This window comes from Macaca mulatta, chromosome 12, assembly GCF_049350105.2.
Source record: "Macaca mulatta isolate MMU2019108-1 chromosome 12, T2T-MMU8v2.0, whole genome shotgun sequence".
Lineage (NCBI taxonomy): Eukaryota > Metazoa > Chordata > Mammalia > Primates > Cercopithecidae > Macaca > Macaca mulatta.
This window is the reverse complement of record NC_133417.1, coordinates 104,910,317-104,927,756: the sequence shown is the minus strand read 5'-3', so window position 1 is coordinate 104,927,756 and position 17,440 is coordinate 104,910,317. Positions and strand designations below refer to the sequence as shown.

The 17,440-nt window shown below is 37.6% G+C and overlaps 1 long non-coding RNA gene across 1 annotated transcript in view; it reads right to left on the bottom strand.

Annotated features, from left to right (window-relative positions):
• Window positions 1-17,440, bottom strand: part of LOC144333322 (uncharacterized) — a 47,459-nt gene that overhangs the window by 29,683 nt on the left and 336 nt on the right. The gene's annotated exons all lie outside the window — the stretch shown is intronic.

The window sequence follows — 17,440 nt, the reverse complement described above, 5'->3', positions numbered from 1 at the left end:
CTGAGATTTTGGTGCACCCATCACTCCAGCAGTGTAGACTGTATCCAATGTGCAGTCTTTTATCCCTCACCATCCCTCATCCTTTCCCCAGAGGCCCCAAAGTCTAAGGTATCATTCTTATGCCTTTGAGTCCTCATAGCTTAGCTCCCACATATGAGTGAGAACATACGATGTTTGGTTTTCCATTCCTGAGTTACTTTACTTAGAATAATAGTCTCCAATTCCATCCAGGTTGCTGAAAATGCCATTATTTCATTCATTTTTATGGCTGAGCAGTATTCCATCATATATATATTTACTCATTGATTCATGGGCATTTGGGTTGGTTCCATATTTTGCGATTGCAAATTGTACTGCTGCAAACGTGTGTGCAAGTATCTTTTTATATGATGACTTATTTTCCTCTGGGTAGATACCTAGTAGTGGGATTGCTGGATTAAATGGTAGATCAACTTTTAGTTCTTTACAGAATCTCCGCACTGTTTTCCATGGTGGTTGTACTAGTTTACAATCCCACCAACAGTGTAAAACTGTTCCCTTTTCACCACATCCATGCCAACATCTATTATTTTTTTACTATGACTGTTCTTGCAGAAGTAAAGTGGTATCGCATTATAGTTTCGACTTACATTTCCCTGATAATTAGTGATGTTGAGCATTTTTCCATAAGCTTGCCGGCCATTTGTATATCTTCTTTTGAGAATTGTCTATTTATGTCCTTATCCCACTTTTTGATGGGCTTGTTTGGGTTTTTTTCTTGCTGATTTGTTTGAATTATTTGTAGATTCTGAATACTAGTACTTTCTCAGATATATAGATTGTGAATATTTTCTCCAACTCTATGGGTTTTCTGTGAACTCTGCTGATTATTTTTTTTTTTTGCTGTGCAGAAGTTTTTTTGCTTAATTAAGTTCCATTTATCTGTTTTTGTTACATTTGCTTTTGGGCTCTTGATCATGAAGTCTTTGCCTAAGCCAAAGTCTATGAGGGGTTGATAGTTTTGATATAAGTGTGTGACATGTTTATATGTTTATGTCACTGGAAAAGATGAAAGGGCAAGAATTGAGTCATGACTAAAATTATTGAGCACAAAGATTCCCTTTAAGACTGACTTCTTTTCTCCAGAAACTATCCTATTGGCCTCTGAGGCAAGTGTTAATTTCTTTTTCTTTTCTTTTTTTTTTTTTTTTTTTGTACCAGGAGCCCTTTTGCCAGTTTGGGGAATCCATGGGTTCCTTCTCAAAATAACGTCTTAAACTTAATAAAACTAAATACATAAGATTACAAGGCAAACCAATGATATCAAAAGACAGGTATTAAAATAGCAACAACAAAACAACAAATTTGTGATATAATTCTGTATGTGCTTTTTTATTAATACATTAAATGACAAGATCCAGCAGTAGTCCTATAGCTACTGTAATTTTGAAGTCATAAGATGTAAATGGTATTTCAAGATATCTGCAACAACCGTAGTGGAATCTGTAAATATCTATAATTTGTTGCCTATATTCATAATTGAAGAAAATGCTAAATTTCAATTGGAGCTTAGTGAAAATAAACATATAGCATTTTTTTCCCATCCAAGTTCACAGAATTTTATCCACCGAGATTTGTGTGCACCAAATTTAGAACCCCTGCTCTAAGCAAACTTTTCAAAGGCAACCAATTTTTGGTGGGGCTCTACCAGCTAGCCTGAGCACCAACTCAGTTATGTTTGCAAAGGACGCTCCCTGCAGGCCAAAACGCTTGGGCTATTCACCAGAAAATTCATTTAATTTGCCGTGTTAGAAAACAATAGGTCAGGCAATTAATTCATTAATTCACTGACTCACATCAAGAAATGGAGAAAGGAAGACTACTTGTCAGTGAGGCCCAGGGGCATCTAATCAGCATTGATTAAAAAACCCCTTTTGGCTTAACGGGAAAGTGCTGATGACTTGTGCTGTTGGTTATTAGCACAGGAGAATCAGATTGCTAACCTGGCAGGCTATTGCTAAGGGGGCTACTTTCCCTGCTTCTGGTCAACAGCAAGGCAGCTCTGCAGATTGCTGAAAGGTTAGATTTCCCAATACGCTTGTCTGACCAAGGTCTTCAGGATCTGCTTTCAGTGCTTGGAGCTTGGAGCCAAGTGGAAAGGGAGGAGAGGGGAAATGAATTCAGAACTTACTATGTGCCAGAAACCGGCTATTTTCGCTTAGGCTATTGCACTGAGGTCCTCAGGCAACTTTATATGGAATTTATTATTATTGTTGCTACTATTTACAGAGGTAACTGAGGCTCAGAGAGGAAAGTCATCACTTGCCCATGGTCACTCTGAATAAACAACTGTGTGGGTTTGAGTGGGTAGGGAGCCCATTTGCTGTCCAGTCTCTGCCACCAGGGGCATGGCAGTGAGAATCCCACAGCACTGCCCACTCCTGTTATCATAGAGTTCGGAGCCTGGTTTGAATTCTGGACTTCCCTACTTACTAATGGTGTGAACTTAAGCAAGTAATCATGTGCCTCTGTTTCCCTATCTGTAAAATGATAATAATAATAAAGACTAAATGTTTACTATTACTTTACTAAAGTTACTATTACTTTATTCAATAGTAAAGCCTAAATGTTAAGCCTGTAGAACAGTGCTCAATACCTGTAGGCATTCAACAAATAATAGCTATTACTACTCTAAGACAATGTTGTCTCCTGACAACCAAAGCAGCTACACAGCAGCTAACAGCCTAAACCAGTACTTCTCAACCACATGCAATTTTGTCTCCCAGGGAAATTTGACAGTATCTGGAGACATTTTGGTTGTCACCACTAAAAAGGCATCTAATGAATAGAGGCCAGATATATTGTTAAACACCCTAGAATGCACACAATAGCCCCCTACAATGAAGGTTAGTGTGGTCCCAAATGTCAGTAATCCAAGACAGAGAAAGCCTGCCCCAAACTGAACGCCAGTGAAGTACAGACTATTTTGCCAGACATAAGGAGGTGCAAATTGAAACTCTAATTGGGGAGAAGGTGCAGACAATAAAAAATAAAAAATGAACTATTAGATGATAATAAATTCTGCAGTACAAATAAAACAGGGTGGCAGGAGAGAGAGTAATGGATGTGGTTGCTTTGGATGGAACGGTCAGGAAAGTCTTCTTAGAGGAGGTGACATTTAAACTATAACCTGACTGCCAGAAAGTGATCAGCCATTGAAGATCTGAGCAAAGAGCACAGCTGGCAGAGGGAGCAGTTCCTGCAAAAGTGTCAAGGGAAGGGCAACTTTGATATGACTGAGGAACAGAAAGAATGGGAAATTAGAATAGTGGGAGGGAGGGAGAGAGTCAAATAAAATTCCAATAAGGCCTCAAAGAATGGCTTCCTTTGGACGAGGCTACTTCTTGGTGTACTCCCTTAGGGGGGAAAAATGTCTCAAAGTAATTGACTATAACGAAAATATGTGATTTTTCTTAATGTGGTATAATTTTACATTGGTTTTAAAGTCGTCTACTTTTTGTTTTTGTTTTGCTTTAAGAAGTAATAACACGAAGTCTCTTTCCTAGCACTGAGTTAGTTAATATGGTCAATTATTGATTTGCTTACTTCTGGTTTGAGATAAAACCACGTTGTGTCTTCGTTTTCTCTGGAGTATAGGGGATTATTCAGATGTGGTATCTTAAGAAAGGAGACAAAGCAGTTTCATTTTGCACTGTTGAAGCATTTCAGCTGCCCTGAGTCAGACGTAAGATTGCAACGCACATTTTGAAAACCAATAATGCCAGGATGGGGGTGGTGGGAGGGGCAGGCAGGGTGTTCTCTTAAACCCATACACCTTGTCCATAGCTACTCTGTACTTAAAAAGTCAGAGACTAGGGTATGAGTCATAAAAGAAAATGACCATCTAAGTCTTGCTCTGGTCTTGGTGAATTTCTTTACATGAAGGTAAAAAAGTATCACAGGATTCTTTGCCTACATCTAATCTAAGACAGTACTAGTGAGAAAGCAGAATAGTAGTCACAGGATAACCATGCCTACATCTCACATAGAAGTGAGCCAGAGTTGCAATTTATTAAGCAAGTAAATTTTGATAGAATGTCCAATAAACTGATTGGTTTATAATATGGAAGGAAGTGGGGAGGAGGTTACTTTTGAAGATGGGATAAACTGTATCCAGGGTCCTCTAGGCAGGAACCTGTGTGTGGTGTAAACAACACGATGTGAGGGTCAGAGATCAGGACCTATCATTTGGAGCAACCCTTCAATGGCTCTAAAATAAAAAAATTTTCTCTGGATGCTCTACTTCATTTAAGTTTTTTAAATTAGCTGGGAACAGACACATAGATCAGTGAAACAGAATAGAGAACCCAGAAGTACGTCCACACATCTACAGTGAACTCATTTTTTGACAAAGGTGCCACAAACATACATTGAAGAAATGACAATTTCTTCAATAAATGGTGCTGGGAAAGCAGATACCCATATGCAAAAGAGTGAAACCAGACCCCTATCTCTCGCCACATACAAAAATCAAATCAAAATCGACTAAAGACTTAAACCCAAGACCTCAAACTATGAAACTACTACAATAACCCATTGGGGAAGCTCTCCAGGATATTGGTCTGGGCAAAGATTTCTTATGTAATACCCCACAGGCATAGGCAACCAAAGCAAACATGGACAAATGGGATCACACCAAGTTGAAAAACTTCTGCACAGCAAAGGATACAATCAACTAAGCAAAGAACAACCCACAGAATGGGAGAAAATGTTTGCAATCTTCCTATCTAACAAGGAATTAATAACCAGAATATATTATATAAGGAGCCCAAACAACTCTATAGGAAAACAAACAAACAAACTAATAATCTGATTAAAAATGGACAAAAGACCTGAATAGACATTTCTCAAAAGAAGACAAATGAATGGCCAACACGCATATGAAAAGGTGCTCAACATCATTAATCATCAGAGAAATGCAAATCAAGACTACAATTAGATACCATCTCACCCCAGTTAAAATGGCATTTATCCAAAAGTCAGGCAATAACAAATGCTAGCAAGGATGTGGAGAAAAGAGAACACTTATACACTGTTGGTGGGACATATATTAGTATAACCACTATGGAGAACAGTTTGGAAGTTTTTCAAAAAACTAAAAATCCTACCGTAGGATCCAGCAATCCCACCCATAGGTATATACCCAAAAGAAAGGAAATCAGTATATCAAAGAGATATCTGCACTCCCATATTTATTGCAGCACTATTCACAATAGCCAAGATTTGGAAGCAACCTGTATCCACCAGCAGCTGAATAGATAAAGAAAATGTGGTACATATACACAATGGAGTACTATTCAGCCATAAAAAAGAAAGAGATCCTGTCATTTGCAACAATATGGGTGGAACTAGAGATCATTATGTTAAGTGAAATAAGCCAGGCACAGAGAGGTAAGTTTTTGCATGTTCTCACTTATTTGTGGAAGCGAAAAATTAAAATAATTGAACTCATGGAGAAAAAGAGTAGAAGGATGGTTACCAGAGTCTATGAAGGGGGGTGATAGGAAACTGGGGATGTGATAGGAAAGTGGGGATGGTTAGTGGGTACAAAAAAAAATAGAAAGAATGAATAAGATCTAGCATTTGCTAGCATAACAAAATGACTATAGTCAAAAATAATTTAATTGTACATTTTGAAATAACTATAAGAGTATAATTGGATTATTTGTAACACAAAGGATAAATGCTTGAGATGATTGATACCTCATTTACCCTGATGTAATTATTATGCATTGCATGCCTGTGTCAAAATGTCTCATGTAATCCATATATACACCTGCTATGTACCCCAAAAAATTAAAAATAAAAACCGTATTTAAGAATTAGCTTGGCAAGGCCAGGCATGTTGGCTCACACCTGGAATCCTAGCATTTTGGGAGGCCAAGGTGGGCGGATTGCTTCAGTTCAGGAGTTAACGATTAGCCTGGGCAAAATGGTGAAATCCCATCTCTACAAAACAAACAAACAAACAAAAATGCAAAAATTAGCATGGTGGTGTGTGCCTATAGTCCCAGCTACTCAGGAGACTGAGGTGGGAGGATCACCTGAGCCTGGGAGATCGAGGTTGAAGTGAGCTGTGATTGCACCACTGTACTACAGCCTGGGTGACACAGTGAGACCCTACCTGAAAGAAAAGAAAAATAGCTAGACAATATTTAGGACTATTTTCAGACTGCAGTTAGAAGCCACTATGGTTTCTCGGTGAAGCTGGGGAAAGCAAGTCTGTCAACTATTTGGCATTTGGCAGGGTCTGTGTGGCTTCATGACTCAAGTAACCCAATTAGGGCAAATTGCTAGAGGCCTACAGCCAATATTCATTCTCCTCCTCCTCCTCCTCAGTTTTAGGACCTCTGCTTTTATTTGAGGCAACAAAATGTACCCAGCTAAAAGACTATTCCTCAGCCTTACCTTCCCAATTACATGTGACATATGACTAATTCCTGGCTGATGAAATTAAGTGGAATTTTTTTTTGTGCCTTCTGGGAAAGCATCTTAAAAGCCAGCTGATGTATATACTCTTTGCCTGTTCTTTTCTTTCCTCCATTCTGCTCTATGGAATATGGATATGAGAGCTGCAGCTCTATCAGCCATTTTTTAATATAAGGGCACATATCATGCCCTAAAGAAGACAGTTGTGACTAGAAGGAGCCTAGATTCCTGAGGACTTTGTGGAGCTGGCATACAAGCCCCAAAGTACCATATCTCTGAATCTCTGTTAGTGTAAGAGGAATCAACTACTTCTATATTATTTAAGCCATAATATTTAAAAGTTTTTGTTTCCTGCAATTATTTAATAGAAGTAATTCTAAACAATATGCCAATCATTTGCATAATCTGCCCACATTGTGAAATTAAAATGGTCAATATCAAGTACTCTTATAAGGTCTTATTTTATGTAAGTTTCTTAAAATTTATTTTGAGATGATGAACAATTTATAATAATATTGACATTATATAAGGTCTTAGGTGACCAATTTTGTTGTTGTTTTAGAAACAAGGTCTCACTATGTTGCCCAGACTACTGCTAACCTCAAACTCCTACACTCAAGCAATCCTCCTGCCTCAGCCTTCGGAGTAGCTGGGATTACAGGCGTAAGCCACTGCTTCCTCCTAGGTGACCCCATTAATCTAAGGAGTGTGTTAGTGCACCTTGGCAGATCTCATCAAATGGAGATAATGGAATTCAAGGGTCTGTAGCCTTTCTCACTTAAACTGGTTTAGACATCTGCAATCATTGTTATACTAAATGAGTGATTCTCATCTTCAGACCCCCATAGCAGAATAGTCAATAATGCTCAGTTAATAATATATAACTAAAATACCTGGAAAGTCTCTCTCTTGGTCTCTGTGATGTAATACTGTGTGCTTTTTCTGTATGTGGTAATCATTATTGCATCTCACCAAATACTTCTTACCCTCTGCCTTCCAGTAACATGGCAGAATTGTACTTCCTGGGTCCCTATGGTTGAGTGAGACTATGTTCTGGCAAAAATAATTGTATCACTTCCAGGTTCATCCTTCAGAATTGTCTTTTCCATTTGCTATCATAGCCAGTAGTGGCTTCCTATCAGCCCATGTCCAGGGAGGAAGATGAGCTGGCACTGAACAGAGTCCCCAGGTGTCTCTTACTGAACATACAGTATGAACAAGAAATAAACCTTTTTTGTTTTGTTTTGTTTCAATCCACTGAGATTGAGAAGCTGTTTGTTAATGCAGAATAATCTACATTGTCCTGGCTGATACACCACACCATTCAGGAAAAATATCTTCCCAGGATGGGCGTAATTACAGAGGTACCGAATGATGTAATCTGTGGTTCTAGCAGGGATACGGGTAAAATTTTCCTCCAATTTGACCATGCACTTAATCACTTTTACATCAACAAATTATAGTCATAAAATATTTTTTGTGGAGCAATTTCCTAAAACATATCTATCTAGAAAAATCCGTCAATAAGCAAAGCAATCTTCCCCTTCCTTAGTGGCTTCATACCCTATCAAACTTACAGCCAATTCTGGCATTTAGATTCTACATACGGTTAGCTCCACCGTGTGGAACTTGAAAAGAATGACATTTGTTACAGGACCATGAAAGTGAGTTCAAATATCCAATAATACCATATACTCCTTGAGAGGGGTACTGTACATGATTTTAAAAATCACATCCAGCTTGCTAGGGTATCAAATCAAAAGCAAGAGGGAAAAAGTTCCTGCCATGTGAACTAGGAAGTTCAATAGAAGTGAGGCTCACTCTTATTTATCCAGTCAACTAATATTTACTGAGCTCCACTTTGTATGAGATATTGTTTCAGGGCCTGGGGATTCAGTAGTGAACAAGATAGGTAAAGTTCTTGCCTTAGTCCCAAAGACAATGGGAGAAATAAACAAACACATCCTACAATGTCTGATTGTGATACGTGCTATAAGCCAAAATAAATCAGGGTTAGGGCATATAGAGAGTGATGGGGAAAGAATTATTTTAGGCCGGGCGCGGTTGCTCACACCTGTAATCCCAGCACTTTGGGAGGCCGAGGCGGGGAGATCACAAGGTCAGGAGATCGAGACCACGGTGAAACCCTGTCTCTACTAAAAATACAAAAAATGAGCCGGGCGCGGTGGCGGGCGCCTGTAGTACCAGCTACTTGGGAGGCTGGGGCAGGAGAATGGCGTGAACCCAGGAGGCGGAGCTTGCAGTGAGCCAGGATTGCGCCACTGCACTCCAGCTTGGGCGACAGAGTGAGACTCCGTCTCAAAAAAAAAAAAAAAGAATTATTTTAAATAAGGTTGACAGAAATAAAGGCATACAATCCACATTTAGCTTTCCCAAAGTTATTTTAGATAAATGATCCAAAATCTCAAACAGATATAAACATGTATAAACATTCTCTTACAGACATAAAATGAGAAAACACCTCAAAATGCTCAAATCTTGGTTTTCAAATTCATTGCCCTGGGGAAAAAAAAAGACTCCTTGGAGAAATGGCTGATTCTAGGTCTGAGGCAGGAAATGGACAAGAAGATCCTGAAATGTATTGTTACATTGGAAAACACAGGAGCACTCAAAGGCTAACAACAGTCATGCTCATCTTTAGTCTGTCACGCAGATAGATTACAAGGACTCCTGCTGGCAAAACTAGGGCATATTTAGGCATCAACGAGAATAATAACTGTAATTGATATTACATTGGATGAATAAAAATCCATGAGTTTAGGCTGGGTGTGGTGGCTCATATCTGTAATCCCAGCACTTTGGAAGGCTGAGGTGGGAAGATCATTTGAATACAGGGGTTCAAAGCTGCAGTGCGTATGATCCTGCCACTGCACTCCAGCCTGGGTGACAGAATGAGACCTCATCTAAAAAATGAAAGAATTCATGAGTTTCTGGTGATATTTAAGAAAAATGAAGGGCTAGGGTTCTGTTTTATTGAAGAATGCCAATAGCAGGTATTATAGAATTAAAGAATAATCCTTTGGCAAACTATGAGGTAGTACTGATTCATATAAGGATCATCTTCTGTATTAATTTCTTGTTGCTTATGTAACAAACTACCACATTGTAGTGGCTTAAAACAACATAGATTTATTATTTGGCAGTTCTGGAGATCAAATGTCTAAAATGAGCCAGCGTGGCTGCGTTCCTTCTAGAGGCTCTGGGGAGAATGTTTCTTACCATTTCTAGCCTGTAAATGCTGTCCACATTCTGTGGCTGTCATGGCCCCGCATAGTTCTAACCTCTGCTTCCATCACTACGTGTTCTTCTCTCTGACTCCAACCAGCCTGCCTCCCTCTTATAAGGACATTTGTGATAACATTGGATCCACCCACATAATCCAGCATAACCTCCTCATCACAAAATCCTGAATTTAATCATACCTGCAAAGTCCTATTTTGCCAACCCCTGGAACACGTGAAGATGTGTTCCAGGCCCTAGAACACGTGAAGATGTGTTCCAGGGGTTAGTACGTGGGCATCTTGTGAGCAGAGTATTTACCAGGTATCAAAGTATCATCTCACAGATTACTTATTAATTATAAAGAGAAAAAAATGACTTTTACAACTAAGGGTTCTCATAATCACCACTCTAAACAATGGGACAATGAGAAATTAGGTACTGCCTGATATTATATAATATGAGGTCCAAAATCACTGATATATTCTTGCCAAAAATGTTTCACCTGAATCTAATCAACCCTTTCGCCCTAACTTCCAGTTTACAGAAATGATGCCATAGAAAAACAAGCACATGCAAGATACGGGACATGCTGTATGTCCACCATTCTAGACTTCTCCAAATTGTAATGCCATAAACGAGGATGGGGGATATTCTAAATTTTGAAAAAAGGACTAAAGAGACTTAACCAAATGCAACGGGTAAACCTTGACTGGATCTTGAATTAAAAAGTCACTTTAAAGACAATTGGTGAAATTTTAAATTGAAATATTAGCTGATATTATGGAATTATTGCTAACGTACATGTGGTTATATAGGATAGTGTCCTTATCCTTTGGAAATACATGTTGGAATATTTAGGGTTGAAATATTAATACATGATGTCTGAAACTTACTTTCAAATGCTTTCGATAAAAACATTTGGTCAAACACTATTCTAGATGTTTCTGTGAAAGTTTTTGATGAGATTAACATTTAAACCACTATACGAATGTTAAATCTATCTATATAACATATGTCTCCATAGATATCTATGTTTCTCTCTCTCTCCATAGATATGAAATAGATAAATAATAAGTTTTGTTTCTCTGGGGAACTCTAATACAATACCCTTCTTTCAATTTTTCAGTATGTTTGAAATTTTTTCTAATGAAAAGTTAGGGAAAAAATTAAATTCAGATAATTTTTTAAAAACATTCAGGAGTTTTTAAAAACATTTTCCTGATCTAGTCAATGCTGACATTCAGGAGTTAAGTGCATTATTTTGTAGCTCATGGCTGTTCTTCTAGGAGAGAAAATTAGTCTTTATGGAAAATAGACTAGCCAACAAAAAATAAGCATCACCTGTCAGTTTGCAAATATTTTTGAGAATTTATTGTCTTAGTGGTTAATGCTCAGTCCTGGGAAAAGAATGGGAAGCCACCCAGAAGTAGTCCTTGCTAACTTCTTCCTGTGTCACTGTGTGTCCCATACTTGGCAAGCCAAGTTCATTTGGGTCAAAGTAGAACACATCTAACTAGTTCTTGATTTTAAGAGAATCTACAGGTTTTCTGATCAGGGAGCCTGTATTGATGATATAGCCACTTCAGTGAAAGCCAACAGTGACAGCTTCATATTTCAAAAGTCAGACAACTCCAGTGAACATGATACAAACTCTTTTCTTCCTCTGTAACCAACACAGAACACATTTAGAAAGCTTATTTAAAAACATGTCAAGTTCTCAGAGAGAATAGAAGAATGGTTACCAGAGGCTGGGAAGGGAAATGGAGGTGGGGTGGGGGAGTGGGGGTGGGGATGGTTAATGAGTACAAAAAAATAGTTGGAAAGAATTAATAAGACTTACTATTTGATAGCACAACAGGGTGACTATAGTCAATAATAACTGTACATTTTAAATAACAAAAAGCATATAATTGGATTGTTTGTAACACAAAGAATAAGTGCTTGAGGGGATGGGTACCCCATTCTCCATGATGTGATTATTACACATTGCATACTTGTTTCAAAACATCCCATGTACATGTACCCCATAAATATATAAACCTACAATGTACCCACAAAAATTAAAAATAAAAAAATTTTAAAATAAGAAAATAAGTCAGGTTCTGCTTTGGCCATAATAAACATTTATCCTGATGCCTTAAACATTAGACAACTCAACAGATTACATGAAACTACTGTGCTCAAACATTGGACAGTAGGAAGCACAGTATTTTTATCTATGGAAGAAGAGAAACAAACAAGGCAGATCCTATGATAACCCAAATTTCTGTGTGGGGCACTTTCTAGACCACCCAGCTGGGGAAAAAAGTCCCCAGCAGAACATGGTAAACTTGATGAACTGAGGAGATGGACATGGAAGGCCATGGAGTCTGAAGAGGCCCGAGGTGTAAGGCAAATGTTCAGACAGGAGCAAGCTATGCAGAACAGAACTTCAGAAGTTTGTATAGTAATTTCCTTGAGTTTTTAGTGAACACTAAGCTATGAACACAAAGGGTGAGACTCTATAAAGTCAAGCAAAGAGTGACTAGAAGCTGTGAAGTGAACAGTTCCCAGACAGCCTGTAGTGCTGGGAATACATTTTGAGTTCCCTAAGCCAGCATGGAGAGTGCTGTCCTGTTTGATCACTCAGGGCATCCAGTAGAGACCCCATAAATTACTCCATACAAATGGGCTACACTCTCAGTAGAGTAAAAATTACTCTAGATAAACCCTGACAAAGCTTAACAATAGCCTCAAAAAAATCAACCTGAACCACAAATGACCTAATTGGCTATCTAAAAGAACACAGTTCAACATTCTTCTCAAGGGAAATAATACCCAATGATACCCAGATATTCAATGGCAGAAAATTCATAAATTCAGTGTCCAATCAAAAATTACTAGACCAGGCCAGGCCTGGTGGCTCACACCTGTAATCCCAGCACTTTGGAGGCCGAGGCAGGAGGACTGCTCAAGTTCAAGAGTTCAAGACCAGTCTGGGCAAAATAGTGAGACCTCATCCCTATTTATTTTATTTTTTAAAAATTACTAGACCAGCCAAAAGCAGGAAAACGTGGCCCATAACCAAAAGAAAAATCAGTTACTAGAAAGAGATTTTAAAGAGAGAGAAATAGTAAGATTCATGAAAGACAACTTTAAAACAACTGTTAGGCCAGGCAGAGTGACTCACACCTGTAATCCCAGCACTTTGGGAGGCAGAGGCAGGCAGATCACTTTAGCTAGGAGTTTGAGGCCAGCCTGGGCAATATAACGAGACCCCATCTCTACAAAACCTACAACAATTAGCTGGACATGGTGGCATGCACCTCAGTCCCAGCTACTTGGGAGGCTGAGGTAGGAGGATCACTTGAGGCTGGAAAGCAGAGGTTGCAGTGAGCCAAGATCGCACAACTGCAATCCAGCCTAGGCAACAGAATGAAACCCTATCTCAAGACAAACAAACAAAAAGTTGTTATAACTATGCCCAGGAAGTTAAAGGAAAACATGGACATAGAGAAGCTATGAGAAAGAGTCAAATGGAACATGTAGACATGAAAACACACACATCAGAAATAAAGCTGACATAATTCCACTCCCACCTTTCACTAACACAACACACTCTTCCTCAAAAATCCCTGTAAGATCAATGGTTTGCTCTGCTTGACAAGACTCCTCCCTTACTTAGGTAAGAAATCAATTCAAATTTGGGGTTTTATACTGATTTTGAGTGGTGGTTTCATATTTTGACAAGTATGAGGTTCCACCAAGGTTATTTTGATGACTCTAACTTAAAAATAAATAAAGGTGTGCTCACCAGGTCCCTTTGGGTCCAGATTTCATTTATCCTTTGGATTTGTTCCAAGTATTTTTGTCTCAATATTGATCTGTACTCTGACTCTCAGTGAGCATGTATTGTTGAGTTTATTTTGTTAAATGAGGATTCCTATCAAAATAGTTCTTTGTAGATGGCATTGTCAATATTTTGGCCATTAATTTCATTATTCTTCAAGTGTGTGCTTGTTTTGCTTTAGTGCATCTATTAGTACAAGGTCTTGGCTCAGGACTTTTTTTTTTTCTGTTGCTTTGTCTTTCATAGTCATTTTATTTCTTGGATATATAAGGTGGTTCTACATAGGGAATAAACAAAGGAATAAGTCCATTCAGTTTCCAATTCAATCCATGTTGAGTCCAAGGACTATGAATTAGAGGTCCAGTAGACAGTGAAAAATTCATGATCAAACTTTGTCTTTTGTCCCCTAAACACCTTCATAGGGATACTTCCTCTTTTACTAATTAATGAAAGGCCATTTTGTTTAGTTCACATGCCAGGGTAAAAAACTGTCATGCCATTCATTGTATAGTCCCTTCTTAGCCCCAGTTGGTCAGGTAACCCAAGATGCTATTCTTTAGCATATATTTTTATTTGACTAGAATGGCTTCTTTCTTGTTTGTCATGAATGTTTCTAAATTAAAGTCATAACTTCTTACTGGCAGAACTACTTTTTATATGAATTCTCACTAAAATACTAACTCACGTGCTCACCCTAGTACAGCAAAAATATTTTTAACTCAAAGTAGCAATGACTACCTTGGGGGACATTCTGATAGTCAAAATTAATACATTTAAGTAGAGCTCTAGAAAAATGAGGAAAACTAGTAATATTCACAATTCATTAGTCAACTTCTTTGGTGTGTCGAGACCTCAAAACAAACAATTGATGAGAAGATGGTCTCTTTCAAAGACTCTCTAATTTCCTATCATTCAAGCCTCCTGAAACTATGCTCCGTATATAGATGATATAAAATTCTCATTACTCAGTCATATTCTTTCAATTCCATCTACTCCTGGCCTCCTAAATATGATACCCTTTCCTCAGGACTTTTCTCAGAAAAGGCCATTGTATAGTATCTCCTAAGACTTTCTAGAAGAGAAAGCAGGATCAATAGAAGCTGAATTTAAACCTTGGTCTAGAGCATCAGTAAGACTAACACAAATTTGCTGCAGAATTTGGCATTTTGTTAGATACACATAATTTTGGACTATTTAATTTATATAGCTTGCTTAATTGCTAGTTTCTCAAAAGGGAAAAACGGTTAAAAGCAGCAGGATGGGAAATACCAGGAGGAGATTTTCATCACTTAGCTGTGTATAAGTGAAGAAAGTGGCTTTGAGAGGGAAAACAGATGTATATATAGTACACTATATAGGGACATGCAGTTTTTCCTTTATGGATATGAACAGATTCAACATTGTAAGCAAAGTGAACATGAATTAATACAGGGTTTTAAAGATGGATTTCAGGAAAGTTTCAGTTTGAGTAGACAGTCAGAATAGCCCCAATATGTGAAATGAAGGGAACCTTATCTGTCATTATAATGGGCTCAGACTCAAAACAGGGGTCTTAAACAGCAATTATACAATGGAATGGAAAATTGCCGGTTTAGGAGAGTTCCAATATGTAACTGAATATTTTCAAAGAGCTTTAAAAAGGAAACTAGCTGAAAATTAAACCAAGCTTATCACCCTTCAGATAAAGTAACTGGCTCTAAGTTAAAAATAATACCGAAAGTCCTCTGTTCTTTAAGAATAAAGAGCCTATGGCTAGGAACACCTGTAGATGTTGTAAGCAGAAAAGCCAGTGAAGGAAACAATGAGCGATATTTTGAACAAAATATGAACGAAACAAAAAGACAGTTATCCTAGATCTGTCCAATTATGCTGCTCTAAGAGAAAACTCAGCACCCAGCAATTTTCTGTCATTCCTCTAAAGTCCCAAGGGGAATTGCCTATTAATACAGATGGACAACAATGCAGCTTTTATGTTACTAAACGTGCCGCGTATCTATCATTAATTCTACCTCTGTAGAATATCAGATTGCTTAGAAAAACATTTTAAAGTTGAAGAGCCAGAGGAAAGATGAATTGACTTGTAATACAAGTTCAGAAGAGGGGAAAGGGAGAGTTTTGTCTTGAAGTGAAAATGTTTGGTTGTGAAATGTGAAAGAAAACAGTAACAAGCAAACTTGAGGGTGTATATAAATTTTAGAAGCCTTGATGAAAAGTGGACTTTACTTGCCTTGCTTTACTAAAGCAATTCAGAAGTGAGAATTTCTATCAATCCTAAATCTTTTCACCAGACCCAATATTTAAATGTTACTTTGGGACTACTATGAGAACATTCCTTTCTTCTTTGTGACATAAGTCCTATCTTACATGGAATTTCCAGATAAAATTAAAGCAGAAGGGTTATTTTTAAGGGTCCCTAAAATTTCCCTCATATACACACTTACTAACTGGTCTATGAATTGGAAAACTTTCACTATGTATAATTCAAGAAATAACTGCAGAATTCTCTATGGTCCACAGATGTGGTCAGAATATTTGCAATAAAGGCCATAAGAAGCCATTGACTCTTTCAAGGTTATCATAAAAGTTCAGTTATATAGGTGTGTGAAAAGATAAAGCTCTTCTCCTTTAGGGGCCATAACTCAACAGCATGAAACATGTCAAAGATCCATTGCGTGTTCTCCTTGTTTCAAAGATATTGTGGTCTCAGCTAATTTTGTTAAAACCTTTTCAGATCATCTTTCCCAATCTGTGAATTGCCTTTTAATTATCCTACTGATGTCTTTCAAAAAGTTTTAATTTTAATAAATTCCAAGTTATAAATTTTTTTCTTTCATGGTTCATGCGTTCTATATCCTAAGAAAATCTTTGCTAATCCCAAGATAGCAAATGTCTCCTATGTTTTTTTTCTAGAATTTCTAGGTTTAGCTTTTGTTTAGGTCTATCATCCATTTTAAATCTAAATTTTGCACTAAAATTATGTATGTGATGTAAAAGTTGAGGTTCATTTCTCATATGAATATATACTTATTCCATTTGTTGAAAAGATGCTTTCCCTCTTTGAATTGCTTTGGTGCCTTTTTGTTTTGTTTTCTTTTTAGACAGGGTCTCACTCTTCTGCCCAGACTGGAGTGCAATCACAGTTCACTGCAGCCTCAACCTCCCCAGGCTCAGGTGATCCTCCCATCTCAGTCTCCCAAGTACGTGTGACTACAGGCACACACCACCACACACAGCTAATTGTGCATTTGTCAAAAATCAATTGTCCATATACGCATGAGTCCATTTTTGAACTCTATTCTGTCCACTGGTCCTTAACATTGCTTATAAAACATGTCACTGGCAATAAATTCTCTCATCTTTTCTCTGAGTCTTTTCACTTTTTGAAGATTTTTGCTGAATATCGAATTCTAGGTAAACATGTTATTTTTTCAGCACTTTTAAGATGGCATGCCAAGGTCTCTAACTTGCTGTTTAAGAAAAATAGGTAGTTATTCTTATCTTGGCTTCTCTGCATGAATATACTTTTTTTTCTCCAGTTGCTTTTACAACTTTCTCTGGTTTTCAACAATTTCATTATGATGTACCTTGATCAGATTTTTTCTGTTACCTTGTTTGTTGAATTTCTAGTGATCTGTGGGCTTATAGTTTTCATCAACTAGGACACTTTTCAGCCATTATTTCTTAACATACTATTTTTGTTTCCACTACTCCAACTTCTAGGACACAAAATACAAGTATATTAGATTAGTTGATATTATCCCATAGGTGGCTAAGACACTGTCCTATTTTTTTTCTCTTTGTATTTTAGCATGCTTTTAAATTCACTAATTTTCAGTTCTGTAGAGACTGATCTGCTATAATTTCATCTATTCCTTCTTACCTAGCTAGTGACCAAAGAAG